This window comes from Neovison vison, chromosome 4 (genome assembly GCF_020171115.1).
Source record: "Neovison vison isolate M4711 chromosome 4, ASM_NN_V1, whole genome shotgun sequence".
NCBI classification, from domain to species: domain Eukaryota; kingdom Metazoa; phylum Chordata; class Mammalia; order Carnivora; family Mustelidae; genus Neogale; species Neogale vison.
The window spans coordinates 171,628,631-171,644,030 of record NC_058094.1 but is presented as its reverse complement, the minus strand read 5'-3'; the positions used below and the strand labels follow the sequence as shown (position 1 = coordinate 171,644,030).

General features: G+C 37.6%; 1 protein-coding gene across 4 annotated transcripts in view; it reads left to right on the top strand.

Annotated features, from left to right (window-relative positions):
• The window catches only part of DGKB (diacylglycerol kinase beta), a 693,878-nt gene that overhangs the window by 67,398 nt on the left and 611,080 nt on the right, over positions 1–15,400 (top strand). The gene's annotated exons all lie outside the window — the stretch shown is intronic.

Genomic DNA, 15,400 nt, shown 5'->3' with positions numbered 1-15,400 from the left:
CAAAGTTGGGAGGATGACGAGCAGAGAAAAAAGTAACACGTAAGGAATGTAATACGATGGAAGAGACTAGGGGAATCACATGGTGCCTGGAAGAAGGGAATTCAGGAAGCCTTAGAAAGAGGAGAACAACTGTAGCATGCAAGAATGTAAGAGGAAACACTGAAGCAGCTGGGTTGGGGAGGTGTGGTACCTGGGGAAAGGGAGTGGATGGAGTAAGGCTATGAAGGAGAGGCAGAGAGAAGAAGAACTTGAAATAATAAGCAAAAGATTTGTTGATAATAGTGAATAATAACACATTTATGGGGCACAGATAAGTCAGGAACATTAATAAACACTTATGCATTATCCGAAAAGGCCAATTTCACCGGTTTTCTAGAGGCTTCCTCATTTGTGGGCTGACGTGTGCTGGGTGAGGTTGTGAGGGTGTTGCTGGGTATTCACAATAAAGATGCAAAGCCGTAAGAACATGTGCATGTTCTTAGTCAATAATAAAAATTATAACAGCTATCACTGGTGGGGAGCAGAAATTTCTGTTATCAAAGTATGCTTCTCATATTCAAAAACTGTTTTGAGAGGCTGAGAGCACACTTCATCCTCTTGTCCCGTTTAGTCCACAATGGCTGAATTCTTGTCTGCATTTTTATACGTGATAATTTTGAAATTGACTAAAAAAATGATTTACCTATGTTTTCCAGTCCCTTTTTGCTCTCTGCTATTGTTTTATATCCAATAATTAAGTAAATATTTCTGAGCATTTTCTTTAGGGAGAATATTCTCCTTGGCACTGAAGGAACCACAGTTACAAACATGTGTTAATGAAGGCTAGAAGAAACTAATGGATAAATGACTCTGTATCTAGGCAGAATATTTTTTTAAATTTTTTAAAAAGATATTTATTTATTTATTTGACACAGAGAGATCACAAGTAGGCAGAGAGGCAGGCAGAGAGGGGGCAAGCAGGCTCCCGCAGAGCAGAAAGCCAGATGCGGGGCTCAGTCCCAGGACCCTGAGATCATGACCTGAGCCAAAGGCAAAGGCTTAACCCACTGAACCATCCAGGCGCCCTTAGGCAGAATATTTTAAGTGCCGCAAGGTTTGGGGTTCTGCAGGGCATTAATATGCAGTTGGAGTTGGGAAAGAGAAATCTTCATGGAAGAAGTAGGATTTGAAATGAATCTTAAATTTTTTTTTTTTTTTTAAGATTTTATTTATTTATTTGTAAGAGAGAGAGGAGCGAGAGTGAGCACAGGCAGACAGAGAGACAGGCAGAGGCAGAAGGAGAAGCAGGCTCCCTGCCAAGCAAGGAGCCCGATGTGGGACTCGATCCCAGGACGCTGGGATCATGACCTGAGCTGAAGGCAGCTGCTTAACCAACTGAGCCAGAATCTTAAAATTTAAATAGGTTTAAGGAAAATGGAGAAGAAACTAATATAGATAAAAAGGAAAATTCAACATATATTTGACGGAGAGGAGTCATATTTAGCTATACCGCAAATTAAAGGTATAAGTACAGTTAGGTTGTAAAAATGAGATGGAATTAAAATATACAATGCTGGGGCTCCTGGGTGGCTCAGTGGGTTAAAGTCTCTGCCTTCAGCTTGGGTCATGATCTCAGGGTCCTGGGATCAAGCCCCGCATCGGGAATCTCTGCTCAGCAGGGAGCCTGCTTCCTCCTCTCTGCCTGCCTCTCTGCCTACTTGAGATCTCTCTCTCTGTCAAATAAATAAATAAAATCTTTAAAAAAATATATACAATGCTAAACTTGAGTAAAGCAGTGAGGAGTAATTGTAGGGTTTTAAGTACAGAACAACATGAGCAAGGAGTTTAACTTGGCAAATACAAGGATGGAATAAGGTAATGGAAAGAGACTAGCACCATGCCAGTGGGCTACTGGAATAGACTAAATAATGTGGATGATGAAAGATGACCAGAAAAGTGTAGATTCAGATATTATAGCATTAAAACTAAAAGAGAGCTTGGGAAATAATAAAATAGAGAGAGAAAGAAATAAAAGATTTAGTTCCAAAGATTTGACTTGACGAATGGGACAGTTTGGTGACATAACCTCCCAAGTAAAGAAAACATGGAGTTTGGTTTAGCTTATGTTAAATTTAGCTGGATAATTAAAATGTATGTTACTGTTTCTGGAAGCATTAAAATAAAAATGGTAAATTATTGCTGTAATAGCTAAATTATCATTTCTAATGAACTTTGCTCAGATATTAAGATTCTATTTGAATTGATAAACAGAATTTATACTGAAGTATTAAATATGTTATATACTGCTACTTCATTTTATTGCCAATGGAATATGGCATTCATTTAATTATATCATAAAAATGCTTGACTTAGTAATCAATTTGTGGAAATACCTAAAACAAGTGGTAATAAAAATTATCATAAATGTGAAAGTTGTAACAGATTGAGACAAAGATTAATGAGTATTCAATAAATTGGTAGTAAGAAGTGACACATTAAGTATAAGAACAGTTTTAAATTGACTTTATGAGGACACAAATTAACTGAATAACTGTGAGTTAAAAAAATCAGTGCAGATTCCATGATCTTTAGACTTGCCATTCTTTTTCAAATAAGCAAGACATTATGAGAAGTGCTAGACTTAATCCCCCAAGACGTTTCCTGTGTAATTAGGAAGCAAAGAATATCATGATTAGAATGTATCCTTGTATAATAAATTGCCATTGTCAAAATGTAGCTGGAAACAAACCTTATTCTGAAGATTAGGAAAATAGTCTATTTTCCATTGCAATTTAGTGCATGTGATCAATCTGTCATCAACATTTAAGCATCAGATTTTTCATGTTGCAGAGCAGTATTGACAAAGTGACATTCATTCATTGTCTAGTAGAAGATGGTATATTGGATTCACTTTCTAGACTTTGTTTTGTAGCTTTCAATAAGAAACTGTTTACATGCATTAAATTAAAAAACAAGTTACTGTTTTAAAGTTAAATTTGCAGCACACTAAGATTGTATGTGCTATATACCAAATAAGTGTTTCATATACTTTTGGGAGATGGAGCGGGGCTGTAAAACTGTTGGTTGAGATGAAGGAATTCATGGAACCCCTACCCCAGCAAAACCAAATCACTCAATGTGGGACCTAGATAACACCGTAAAGATCAATTCCTTGAATTATCTGATTGGGGGTTCTCTCCAGTACTGCCCCAATATACCGTATGTCTTATTCTATTTGGGCTGCTCTAACAAAGTACCACAGAGGGGATGACTTCTAAGAATAACAGATATTTCTCACAGTTCTGTAGGCTGAAGTCAAGGATCAGGGTTTCAGCATGTTCAGGTTCTATAAGGGATCTTTTCTCAGTTGCAAACTTGCAAACTGCCACTTCTCCTTGTATCCTTATAGGGTGGAGACAGTCAGTGGGGCAGTGCATTCCCAGGGACTATTGTTAAGTACACTAATCCAGGGGCACCTGGGTGGCTCAGTGGGTTAAGCCTCTGCCTTTCGGCTCAGGTCATGATCTCAGGGTCCTGGGATCGAGCCCCCTATCGGGCTCTCTGCTCAGCAGGGAGTCTGCTTTCTTTCCTCTCTCTCTGCCTGCCTCTCTGCCTACCTGTGATCTCTCTCTGTCAAATAAATAAATAAAATCTTTAAAAAAAAAAAACAAAAAACAAAAGGACACTAATCCAGCTGGGGCCTCACTCTCACGGCTTCAGCTCATTCTGATTACCTCCCAAAGACCTCTCCTGTTGGAGGCTGGTATAGCAACATATGCCTTCGGTGGGGACACGGTCAAGTCCCTTACACCCTGGAACTGGAAATACTCTCAACTTCAAAGCTTTCCTTGTGATCACTTGGAGGAAAGCAGAGCAAGATGGGCACAACATCCCTAGTTAGGCAGCTAGGACGTCAGACAGCTTGTATTCAAATCCTGGACCTCCATATTTTAGATCTCTCATGTGGGAAAAGTCACTTAACATCTCTGTGTCCCATTTTTCACACTTACAAAATGTGGAAAACCATTAATGTGTCAAGGGTTGTGAGTATTAAATCTAACGAGTTAATGATATATGTCAAATCATGATAGCACCGTCGGGCAAGTTGTAAGTGATGCAGCTGTTTACATTTATTGTTTTAATCGGAAGGGTGTGAATGACACCCTTCCTATTCTATGGGCTGTTTGAATGGATTGTTGATGATCAATAGAAAAGTGCCACATTTTGGAGCACAGTCAGTGTCCTCCCCCCCCCCCCACCACTGTGCTGTAAGACTGGATTCTTCCCACAAGGTAGACAATTCTGATGCTGTTGGCAGCCTCATTTCTGTGTTGTCCCCACAAATGCTGAAGGCAGTTAATGCAAAGCCTGCTGTGGCTGCCTACAGCATGCTGAGACCATGCTCCTGTTTAGGATTTTAGGCTGAGTCACTCCATGGGAAACATTTCCATTGATGTGTGGGAGAGGAGTATAATTTTCTTTCCCACTCTTTATATAAAGTCATCCAAACTGTTGTTACAAGATAGAGAGCTCTCACTCCTGCCGTGGAGAGAATTGAGCTTATCACATTATTACTTTGCCAGGGCTTCCTGCTGTGGTCTCATGGTGTCGCAAAGGGTTAAGATACTCCAAGTCTTTTCATGGATGACAATATTTTCTGTGTAAAATCTACACGATATTTTCAAGTGATTCATTATCTGCCCACATATTGTCACTTAGGATTAGCTCTTTATTTGCTATATATAAAGTGTGTTATATAGCATGCAAATTATTTTTGAAAGCTACTGTGTTATTATGGTGGGAACACTTCCAAATTTTCATAAATTTTTTACTGTTTATAGCAGCTGGCATTGTGGAGAGTTGCAAAATTATGATGAACTTGTTCTTTTCAATAAGGACCAATATGCCTAACATTTGGACATCATGTACTATTTCTTCTATGGAGAGAAGCACGTGCACTTAGTGGAAAGAGCACAGACTTTGCAGGCAGACTAATACTTGATTGTGTTGAGCCCCAGCCCTGTTTGGTACTTTTAGTGGTGTCGGCCTTTAGAATGTTACATAAACTGCTTGTACCTCAGTTTTGTCACCTGGAAAAGTAGAATCCACGTCAAAGTATTGTTGCAGGATTTAATGAGACAGTAAATGTCATCATAATAAATAATTGTTTTTTAATGGCCTCATCTTAAACAATGTTTAAGTATTAACTCATTGAATACAATACACGTCAGAGGGGGACAAGTGATCTCTTCCAGGCAGATTACCGAGCCCATAGCAATGGCACAATAAATGATGAAAATCAAAACAGTAATAATTCATTTATGTTTTTTATGAAGATCAGTATGTTAATAAATTGGTTATTAATCATGTTTCCAAAATACGAAAAGCTGGAATCTGGGATTTAGGGTCCTCCTAGCTCCACCAGCCACAGTCATCTCTCAAAGGTTTTTAGATACAAGGCAAAGCAGAGAGGCAAAGCTGCTAACTATGGCTTTGGCCTCAAATTGTCTTCCTGGTCTCTTATCGTGGTAGATTGGAAGGGATCATGTGGGAACCTCAGTGAAGCTCCACCTAAAATAGAGGCAGATTTCAGTATTCCTCCTGCATTCAGTCTGCCAGAGCCTGGAACCTCCCTCACTCTTCCCTTATGAAAAGCATGGGAGGAGAAGGAGAGATGAGCAGAAAATCGTGAAGCAATTGTAATAGAAATATGGTGAAGTCCTTTTCCATTCTAAGTAGCCTTACTCTCTTGAGAAACTCTACTCTCTAGCGTGATGATCTCATGTGCTTTTGAGATATGTTTGTGAGTCATCCATACAAGAGAGACAAAGAGAACGGTGGGGAAGAGACTTCACCTCTTGCCCCTGTGGGTATTCAATTTATACTTAAGCAAATTTAGATCACATATTAGCCCTCTTTCTAATTTGTCACGATGCAGTTTGCTTTTGATTTTGGCCTATGCCCTCTATGTTAGATAGGCTCTATTTTGGGCGGCCAAACCACTTAATGATAATTACTTTCTGCGTAAGACCAAAGAATAAATGGCACAGGGCCATTTAACAGATTGACTGAGAGCACTTAATTTGATGTCATAAAATGAGGTGAGTTCTAGTGCTGTGATATACCCCTCAGTTTCCTCACCCACGTCCTAGGATTGTGGTGATGGTTAAATGTGAAAATGCAGGTAAATGCTCAGGACTCAATATGTTATTGCTATGATGATGATCACGATGGTGATAAATGAGGTAGATGAATGTCAGAAGAGAGCTTTTCCTTTTTTTTTTTTAAAAGATTTTGTTTATTTATTTATTTGACAGACAGAGACCACAAGTAGGCAGAGAGGCAGAGCAGAGCAAAGAGGGGAAGCAGGCTCCCTGCTGAGCAGAGAGCCCGATGTGGGGCTCGATCCCAGGACCCTGGGATCACTACCTGAGCCGAAGGCAGAGGCTTTAACCCACTGAATCACCCAGGCGCCCCAGAAGAGAGCTTTTCCTAATGAAAAAAAATTAGGCCTGTTCGCTTTTACAACTAATGTAAAATGTCTTGACTTTGCCCTGATACGTGGTCTGAAATTGGAATCTGCAACTCTATTTTAGATAATACATGTCTCTCATTTCCGACCCTGTTTCTCTGATTCACATTGATTAACTCAGCAGTTCTTGGCTTTGGCCCAGATTTTATTTCTGGAATGTATGTTGGCTGCATAATCTCTTTTGCCTCATTTCTGGCTCTGTTTCCTATTTGTTGTACCGTTTCAGACCAATTTTTTCCTTGGTAGCTTCTCTGGGTACATATATGTCTTAAATCTTTTAATACATGAAATTTGCAGTGGTTAAAGAAATCAATACCTATGAATGTCCAAGTTCCATTCTTTTCGTGTCCTAAAGACAAAAACATCTATTTTTCCAATTTTGCAAACTTGCCAGGAAAACAAAACAAAACAACATAACAAAAAAAAGAAAAAAAACAGTAATCCAGATACAGTTTTAAGGTTTACACTCAAATGAACTTTAATACTGAAGTCAGGACTTCTGTGAAGTCTTGGCTTAGGTGGGCCAAATTATGTTACGACAGAAAAATTCACAAAATCTCAGTGGCTTAATGAAATAGGTGCTGATTTCTTGCTCATATTTTATTTTCAAATATGAGTCCGCAAACGGTTAATTTCGCTTTGTCCTCGATCAAGACCCAGTTTGATGGAACAGTCATCAACTTCAGAAACTGGCAGATGCTATGATAGAGACAGAGAGCTTGAGAACTGGGAGTTGGTTCTTACGGCTTCTCCCTGACAATGATATGCTTAGATTTATTTTGCCTAAGCAAAACACACGAATACATCCAATTCCAAGTGAGTAGAGAAATGCCTTATTTTTGTCTGCCCAGTGTCAGGGGAACACTAACATACTTGGTGAAAACTACTAATGTGGCCAGTATCTCACAAATGAAATGGATCCTACCACTGACTTTGGAAACCTTACTCCTCATAATCTCTTTAAACTTCCATTTATTTTCCTATAAAATGAGGACAATAATTCTCATCAAAAAATAACAACTATTATTCTATCACTAACATCAATATGATAAATTTATATCAAAAGTTATCACTGAGAATCATGCACATTTAATTATGTACTTCCTCCTTAACTCACTTATAAAAGTTGTTCTTTGCCGAAAGTTTCCTTCCTTGTCACCTTCCCCATTATAGCAGAAGTGCTATGCACACATACAGACGCGAGTACACAAACTAGAAGGGACGTAATTTTACTCAGTCACTATTCAGTCAATACTCAGTCATTACTTAGCCAACAGTACTTAGAACCTTTTATTCTTTATTATGTTTGGCTTTGGTTAATACAGAAATGAATATTTTGGTGCTTTCAGTCAAGAGCCTAGTGTATTCAGAGACAAATAATGTGGCAGATGATGATAAAGCAATTAAATACACTCTCTGAATATTATATAGATAAGACATTTTATTGAGCTCTAGTTAAATATAAGTTTGTTTTAATTTTAGGTGTATAACATAATGATTTAAGATGCATTGTGAAATGATCACCATAATACGTTAAGTTAGCATCTGTTTCCACACATAGTTACTTTTTAAAAATTATTTAAGATCTTCTCTCTGTCCCTCTCTCTCTTTTTAGAGATTTTATTTATTTGATGGAGAGAGACACAGCAAGAGAGGGAACACAAGCAGGAGGAGTAGGAGAGGGAGAAGCAGGCTTCCCACCAAGCAGGGAGTCCGATGTGGGCCTTGATCCCAGGACCCTGGAATCATGACCTGAGCCAAAGGCAGATGCTTAACGACAGAGCCACCCAGGCATCGCAAGATCTACTCTCTTAACAACTTTGAAGTAACACAATACAGTATTATAATTGTAGTCACCATGCTGTACATTATGTTCCCAGGACTGACTTCTAACTGGAAGCTTTTACCTTTTGATCTCCTTCACTCATTTCAACAACCCACACACCCTACTTTCAACCTCAGGCAATCGCCAGTCTGTCTTCTGTATCTGCAAGTTCAGGCTTTTTAAGATTCCACATATAAGTGAGATTGTACTGCTTTTGTCTTTCATGTCTGACATATTTCACTTAGCATAATGCCTCAACATCCACACATGTTGTCCCAAACGGCAGGATGTCCTTTCTCATGGCTGAATAATATTCCAGTGTGTGTGTGTGTGCGCGCACGCGTGTGTGTGTATGTATTGCATTTTCTTTATCTTCATTTCTCTGTGGATACTTAGGTTGTTTCCATGTCTTGGTTATTATAAATAATACTTCAACAAACATGGGGGTGCACATATCTTTTTGAGTTAGGGTTTTGATTTCCTTTAGATATAGTCCCAGAAGTGGGATTGCCAGATCATATGGTGGTTCTATGTTTAATATTTTGAGGAACCTTCATGTCATAGTAGTTGTACCAATTTACATTTTTACCAACAGTGTACAAAGTTTCCCTTTTTTAACATCTTCTCCAGCACTTATGTTTTGTCTTTTTGATCATAGCCGTTTTAATAAGTGTGCAGTGGTATCTCGTTGTATTTTGATTTGCATTTCTCTGATGTTTAGTGATATTGAGTACCTTCTTACGTTCTTATTGCTATATGATCTGCAAATATGCCTCTTTCTCACACAACTTGGGAATTTCTGTCTGCCATCTCTGCTTTGTGCCCTGGGGTGGGGGATAGGTAGTTAAGAATGAATTCTATTTGCTATGGACCGGTGTACCAGATCCTTTCTAGTCAGTATAAACAACTTGGAATGAGGCAGAGGGGGAGCGCTAGCTTTCCGAACTTGTGGGGAATATTCTATCAGGTCCTCTAGATATGTGTTAAATTAGAAGATTGCCCCTCAGGCCACAGCCTTTTTTTGTTGTTCCAGTTTTACTGAGAAGTAATTGACATACGTCACTGTATAAGTTAGAGTCATACAGTGTGATGGTTTGACTCACACATATTATGAAATGATTACCACACTAGGTTCAACTAATATCCATCTTTTCTTATAGATAAAATAAAGCAAAAGATAGAAAAAAAGAGAAAAATTGTTCTTCTTGTGATGAGAACTCTTAGGATTTACTCTTTTAACAACATCTTTATGTATCATACAATAATGTTAGCTACGGTCATCATGTTATGCATACATTCCTAGCATTTATTTATCTTAAAATGGGAAGTTTGTGCCTTTTGATTACCTTCCTCCAAGCCCCCCATCCCACGAGCCTCCTCCTTTGGTAACCACAAGCTTATGAGGTTTGTTTTTTGTTTTGTTTTTTAGGTTCCATATGTAAGTGAGATCATATGGTGTTTGTCTTTATCTGACTTATTTCACTTAGCATAATGTCTTCAAATTCCATCTGTGTTGTCAGAATGGATTTCCTTGTTTTTTAATTGTTGAAAAATATCACTACACACACTACATATGTGCGCACACACACACCTTATTTATCCATGCATTTATCAAAGGACACTTAGGTTATTTCCATATCTTGGCTATTGTAAATAATGCGCCTATAAACATGGGTGGGCAAATATGTTTTTGAATTAGGGTTTTCATTTCCTGTGGATATATTCCCACAAGTGGAATTGCTAGATTATAAAGTATTTCTATTTTTCATTTTTTGAGGAACCTCCATACTGTTTTCCATAGTGGCTCCAGTTTACATCCCCACCAACAGTGCATGAAGGTTCCTTTTTCTTTGTGTTCTCGCTCGCACTCGTTACCTCTTACCCATTTGATTGTGGCTATTCTAACAGGCATGAGGTAATATCTCACTGTGATTTTAATTTCCATTTTCTCAATAACTAGTGATGAACTTCTTCTCATGTACCTGTTGGCCATCAGTAGATCTTTGGAGAAATGTTGGCTCATGTCCTTTGCCTATTTTTAAATGGGTTATTTGTGGTTTTGCTATTGAATTGTATGAGTTCTTTATATATTTTGATTATTAACACTTTATCAGATAAATGGTTTGCAAATATTTTTCCCCATTCAGTGGATTTTTTCCCCACATTGTTGGTCATTTATTTTTCTCTTTTTTTTTTTCCTTTTCACATTTTTAAATTAAATTGTAGTTAGCTAACATACAGTGCAATATTTATTTCAGGAGTAGAATTCAATGATTCATCACTTACATATAATACTCAGTGTTCATCACAACAAGTGCCCTGTTAATACCCATCACCCGTCCAGCCCATCTCCCCCACCTCTCTCCATCAACCCTCAGTTTGTTCCCTACCTTTAAGAGTCTTTATGGTTTGTTTCCCTTCCGTTTTTCCTTTACTTCCTTCCTTTTTTTTTTTTTTTGATGGTTTATTTTTCTATGTAGAGTTCTCTTACTTTGATTTATGTAGAGCTCTCGTACTTTGATATAGTTCTACTTGTTTTGTTTTTTTATTTTGTTGCTTGTGCTTTAGGAATCATAACTAAAAAAATTATTACAAGACCTATGTCAAGGGCCTTTATTCCCCCCTGTTTTCCTCTAGGAGTTTCATGCCTTCAGGTCCTACATTTAAGTCTTTAATCCATTTCATATTAATTTTTGTGAGTAGTGTTGTTATGGGTCCAGTTTCATTTTTTACATGTGAATATCCAATTATCCCAGCATTATTTATTTAAAAAAATTGCCTTTTCTCCATTGAGTGGTCTTGCCCTTCTTGTCAAATATTAGTTGGCTGTATAAGTTTGGTTTATTTTTGGACCCTTGATACTATTCTATTGGTCTATGTGTCTGTTTTTATATCATTACCATACTGTTTTGATACTATAACTTTATAGTATAGCTCAAAATCTGGAAGTGTGATACCTCCTGTTTTGTGTCAGGATTTCTTTAGCTCTTCAGGGTCTTTGTGGTTCCTTATAAGTTTTAGGAGTGTTTTTCTACTTTTATAAAAAAAATACCATTGGAATCTTGAAAGGCATTACATTGAATCTATAAATAGCCTTTGGTGGTATTCACATTTTGACAGTAATCTTCCCATCCATAAACACTGGATACCTTTCACTTATGTGTATCACCTTTGATTCTTTTATCAGTGTTTTACAGTTTCCAGAGTAGAGATTGTTTAGTTAAATTTAGTTAAATTTAATCCTAAATATTTTATTTTTTCAATGCTATTCTAAATGGGATCGATTTCCTTATTTCCTTTTTCAGAAAAGTTATTTTTATTTTTTTTGAGGGGCTCCTGGGTGGCTCAGTGGGTTAAAGCCTCTGCCTTCGGCTCAGGTAGTGATCCCGGGGTCATGGGATCGAGCCCCACTTCAGGCTCTCTGCTCAGCAGAAAGCCTGCTTCCACCTCTCTCTCTCTGCCTGCTTCTCTGCCTACTTGTGGTCTCCGTCTGTCAAATAAATAAATAAATAAATAAATAAGATTTTAATTTTAGAAAGAAGTATGTATAAAATAACTTTGCTTGGAGGGAGACTAAAAACAATTAGGAGAGTATTTTTCTAGTGCAAGTTGTTGAGTATGCAGGGTTAAATAAAGTTTAAGGCATTGTTAACAGAGAAGTAATTACATATTACAGAGAGTCTCTAGAGGTAGAATAAATCAGGTACAATCACCATTGGGGTATGAGGACTAAAGAAAGAGGATGGGGTACTTGAACTTGGGAACAACGTGGTTTTTTTTAACCCAGGATGGGACTGCAAAGAAAAAAAAAACAAGCTAATTAATTAACTAATGAATTCATAAGAGGTTTAGAGAGAAATGGCTTTATTTTGGACATTTTGAACCATAATTTTCTCTCCATCTCATGATTGAACATATAAATGAGATTATTTGGCACACAGATCTAGAGCTCAGGCAGGAAATCAGAACTGGAGTTAAAGAATGGGTGTGCTTTTGCACGGTGGGTGGTAATCATATGATGAGACTAGATGAGGTGACCCAGTGGAAGCAAACTGAGCAGGGAGAGAAGGATGGAGAAGGAGTGCTAGAGGTCACTGTGTTTGTAAGGCAGTTAGAAGATGAGGTATCCATGAAAGCATTTGGAATATAGTACCGAGAAAGGAAGGGGGAAGTAAGTGAATGACCAGTATTCTAAAATCTAAAGAAAAGTGTTTTCAGAAGGTGAGATGTAACTTAATAAGCAAAATGTGCCCAGAGATTTCATCATTCAGTGTTACTGGTGATTTTAACAAAGATTTTTTTTTTTCCTTAGAATAATAAATGCAGTGGGATGAGTGGAAAAGAAGAGAGACAGAGAGAATACATATACAGTATTTTTAAAAATAGAATCTTAGCCATGAAAAGAAAGAGAAAAAATTATGGCTTAAAATGAATACAGTACAAAGAAGGATTTTGTTCTTTCACATAGAGAGAAGACAGTTCATGGGGCAAAAGGGACATCATATAAAGGGAATAACTTGTGGGGAATATTCTGAGCCTATGGCCAAATCTTAATTTTTGTTTTGGTTTTATTCAATTTTCTGAAGTTCACCTCTACTGTTTATTTTTTTTTAACATACTAGTTTTAGTTTTTAGCAAGTTACATAATCTTTCTAAACTTTAATTTTCTCAACTGTGTAATTAAGAAAATAATAAAGCCTATCTTACAAGATTGCTGTAACACTCAAAATAATATGTGTGGAAATGCTTTGTAAACTGCAAACCACCATATGTAAGTTAATTACTGCTTTCATTGTAGTTACCATTAGAATGTTCTGAGTTATCTTTTACTATTTCTTTCCTTCTTCTGCAGTACAATATCTCTGCTTATCCCAAATACACATTTATAATTTTACTGTTTATTAAATTTTACAGTTTGCTTTAATGGATTATATGAGAAATACCCACCTGCTCATTGTGCCCCAGTTTTTTAACTTTTTCCTATTGTGGGGGAGAACACTGCCAAGATTTTACTCCACTCACAATGTAGCAATTTAGTGTGCTGCAAATTTATGATGCTAGAAGACATGATGCTCCTGGATCATAGGAAAAGGGCATTATTAACAATGTCACAACAGACAGTATTCACCTCATGTTTTCATTGTCATCTCCTTTAGTTCTCCCGAGGAAACATGAAAAGGCCAGGTGACCTCTGCACAAGCAGTGACTTGAGTTATAGGAGAGGAATCCCAAGTTTAGGGAACCCGAATCTTTTATAATGGATAGGTAACAAAGTTGCCTTTTGCTCATGAGAGGGCCACAATCTATGCTTCCCAAGGGTTTTCACAACAAAACTATCTGTGAAGTGATGGTCTGGAATAAAAGTCATCTGTGCCTCTGTTTATTAAGACTTGCAGGAACATGAAAGAAACATTAAGAATTATTCCTCAGTAAACATAAGCTTATGATAGTCATTACCACCATGATCAGTTCCAGAGGTTGGTGAAAATACAGGTTTTCTTATCAGGTTACCTTTCAGTTTATGTAAAGGTGACCTAGATTTGTGCCCAGAAGTTTCTTTGTCTTCATCTCTGACCCTCTTTCCTTCCCTTTACTCTACTTCTAGGTTTTCAGGTTCATCCCGTCTATGAACATTTTCAAGTTAGAGGTAGACTCACCACTTGTCTATATTCATCCAGGAGGGATGAAAGGGAATCCAATGGGTTGCTAGTATTTTGGAGCCTATCCATTAAAAATAGGCTCAATTCTTCCATTTTATCAAAGAAGTAAACCTCTTAAAACACAGATGTATTTTCTCTCTCTCTCTCTCTCTCACACACACACACATCTTTTTCTTGCAAGTGTCAGGGAGGAAAATTTTTCTTATACCTTTTAATGTCCTTTTAGTGAGCTTAAGAATTAAGAGACCAATTAACAGGAGAAGAAACCCCAGAGTTTAATTACATGCACATAAAAGCCCAATAATAAAATTGAAACATAAAGAAATGACTAAAGCTATCAGAGGGAAGGTGTGTGGGTATATGCATTAAATAGGTATGAGGATTAAGAAATGCACCCAGTGATGGGCACTGAGTATTGTATGGAATTGTTGAATCACTGTGTTGTACAACTGAAACTAATATTACACTGTGTGCTAACTAACTAGAATTTGAATTAATATTTAAATGACCAAAGCAGGTAGTTTTATGCTTTTTAGACAAAGAAACACAAATATAAGAAAACTTATATTTGGGAGCTGCAATTAGTAAAGAATTTTAAACAGGATTTGGGCTGGAGTATTTAGTAAGAGTAACAAAGTTTGTTTATAGTCTTCTCAGCTCTCAATTCCCTCACTCTGGTACTAAGAATGTCTCTTTACCTCCTGGTGCAGGAAGGGTGTCTTTCACATGGGAGATTTATTTCCTGCTTTCTAGAAAGAAAGAGGGGTCAGAGTGTTTTTCTTGCACTGGCTCTTCCTTAAGTAACTTTAATGTAGCATAATCAATATGCCAAATTGTCATATTTTGGGGCAGACTGCCCTGTGCCCTCACACACTTATCAGTCACCATTAACTTATTTTTTAATGCTTTACTGTTGCATGAACACAGAAAGGAAGGATTTGGGGGAAAAGGGACACATAGACTAAATAGTCTCTCCTTTTGCTGAATGGTTTGCTGAATGGTTTGAGAACTCCCTGGAATTGAATAAATATTGAAGATGCAATTGACTTTCTGCCTGATGTCATAAGTGCCTTTGAAGCAGAATGTGTTACTATTTGAGCTGCTTTAGCTGCCAAAGGATAAGTGACTTGCAGACCATTTTTTTTTTAAGATTTTATTTATTTATTTGACAAAGAGAGAGATCACAAGTAGGTGGAGAGGCAGGCAGAGAGAGAGGGGGAAGCAGGCTCCCTGCTGAGCAGAGAGCCAAATGCAGGGCTCAATCCCAGGACCCTGGGATCATGACCTGAGCCGAAGGCAGAGCCACCCAGGCACCCCCTTCCAGACCATTTTGAAGCTTAGTTTCTTACTAGATTGTGGCAATCTGTCCCTTGAAACTTACCCTTCAACTGAAGTCACTGGAGA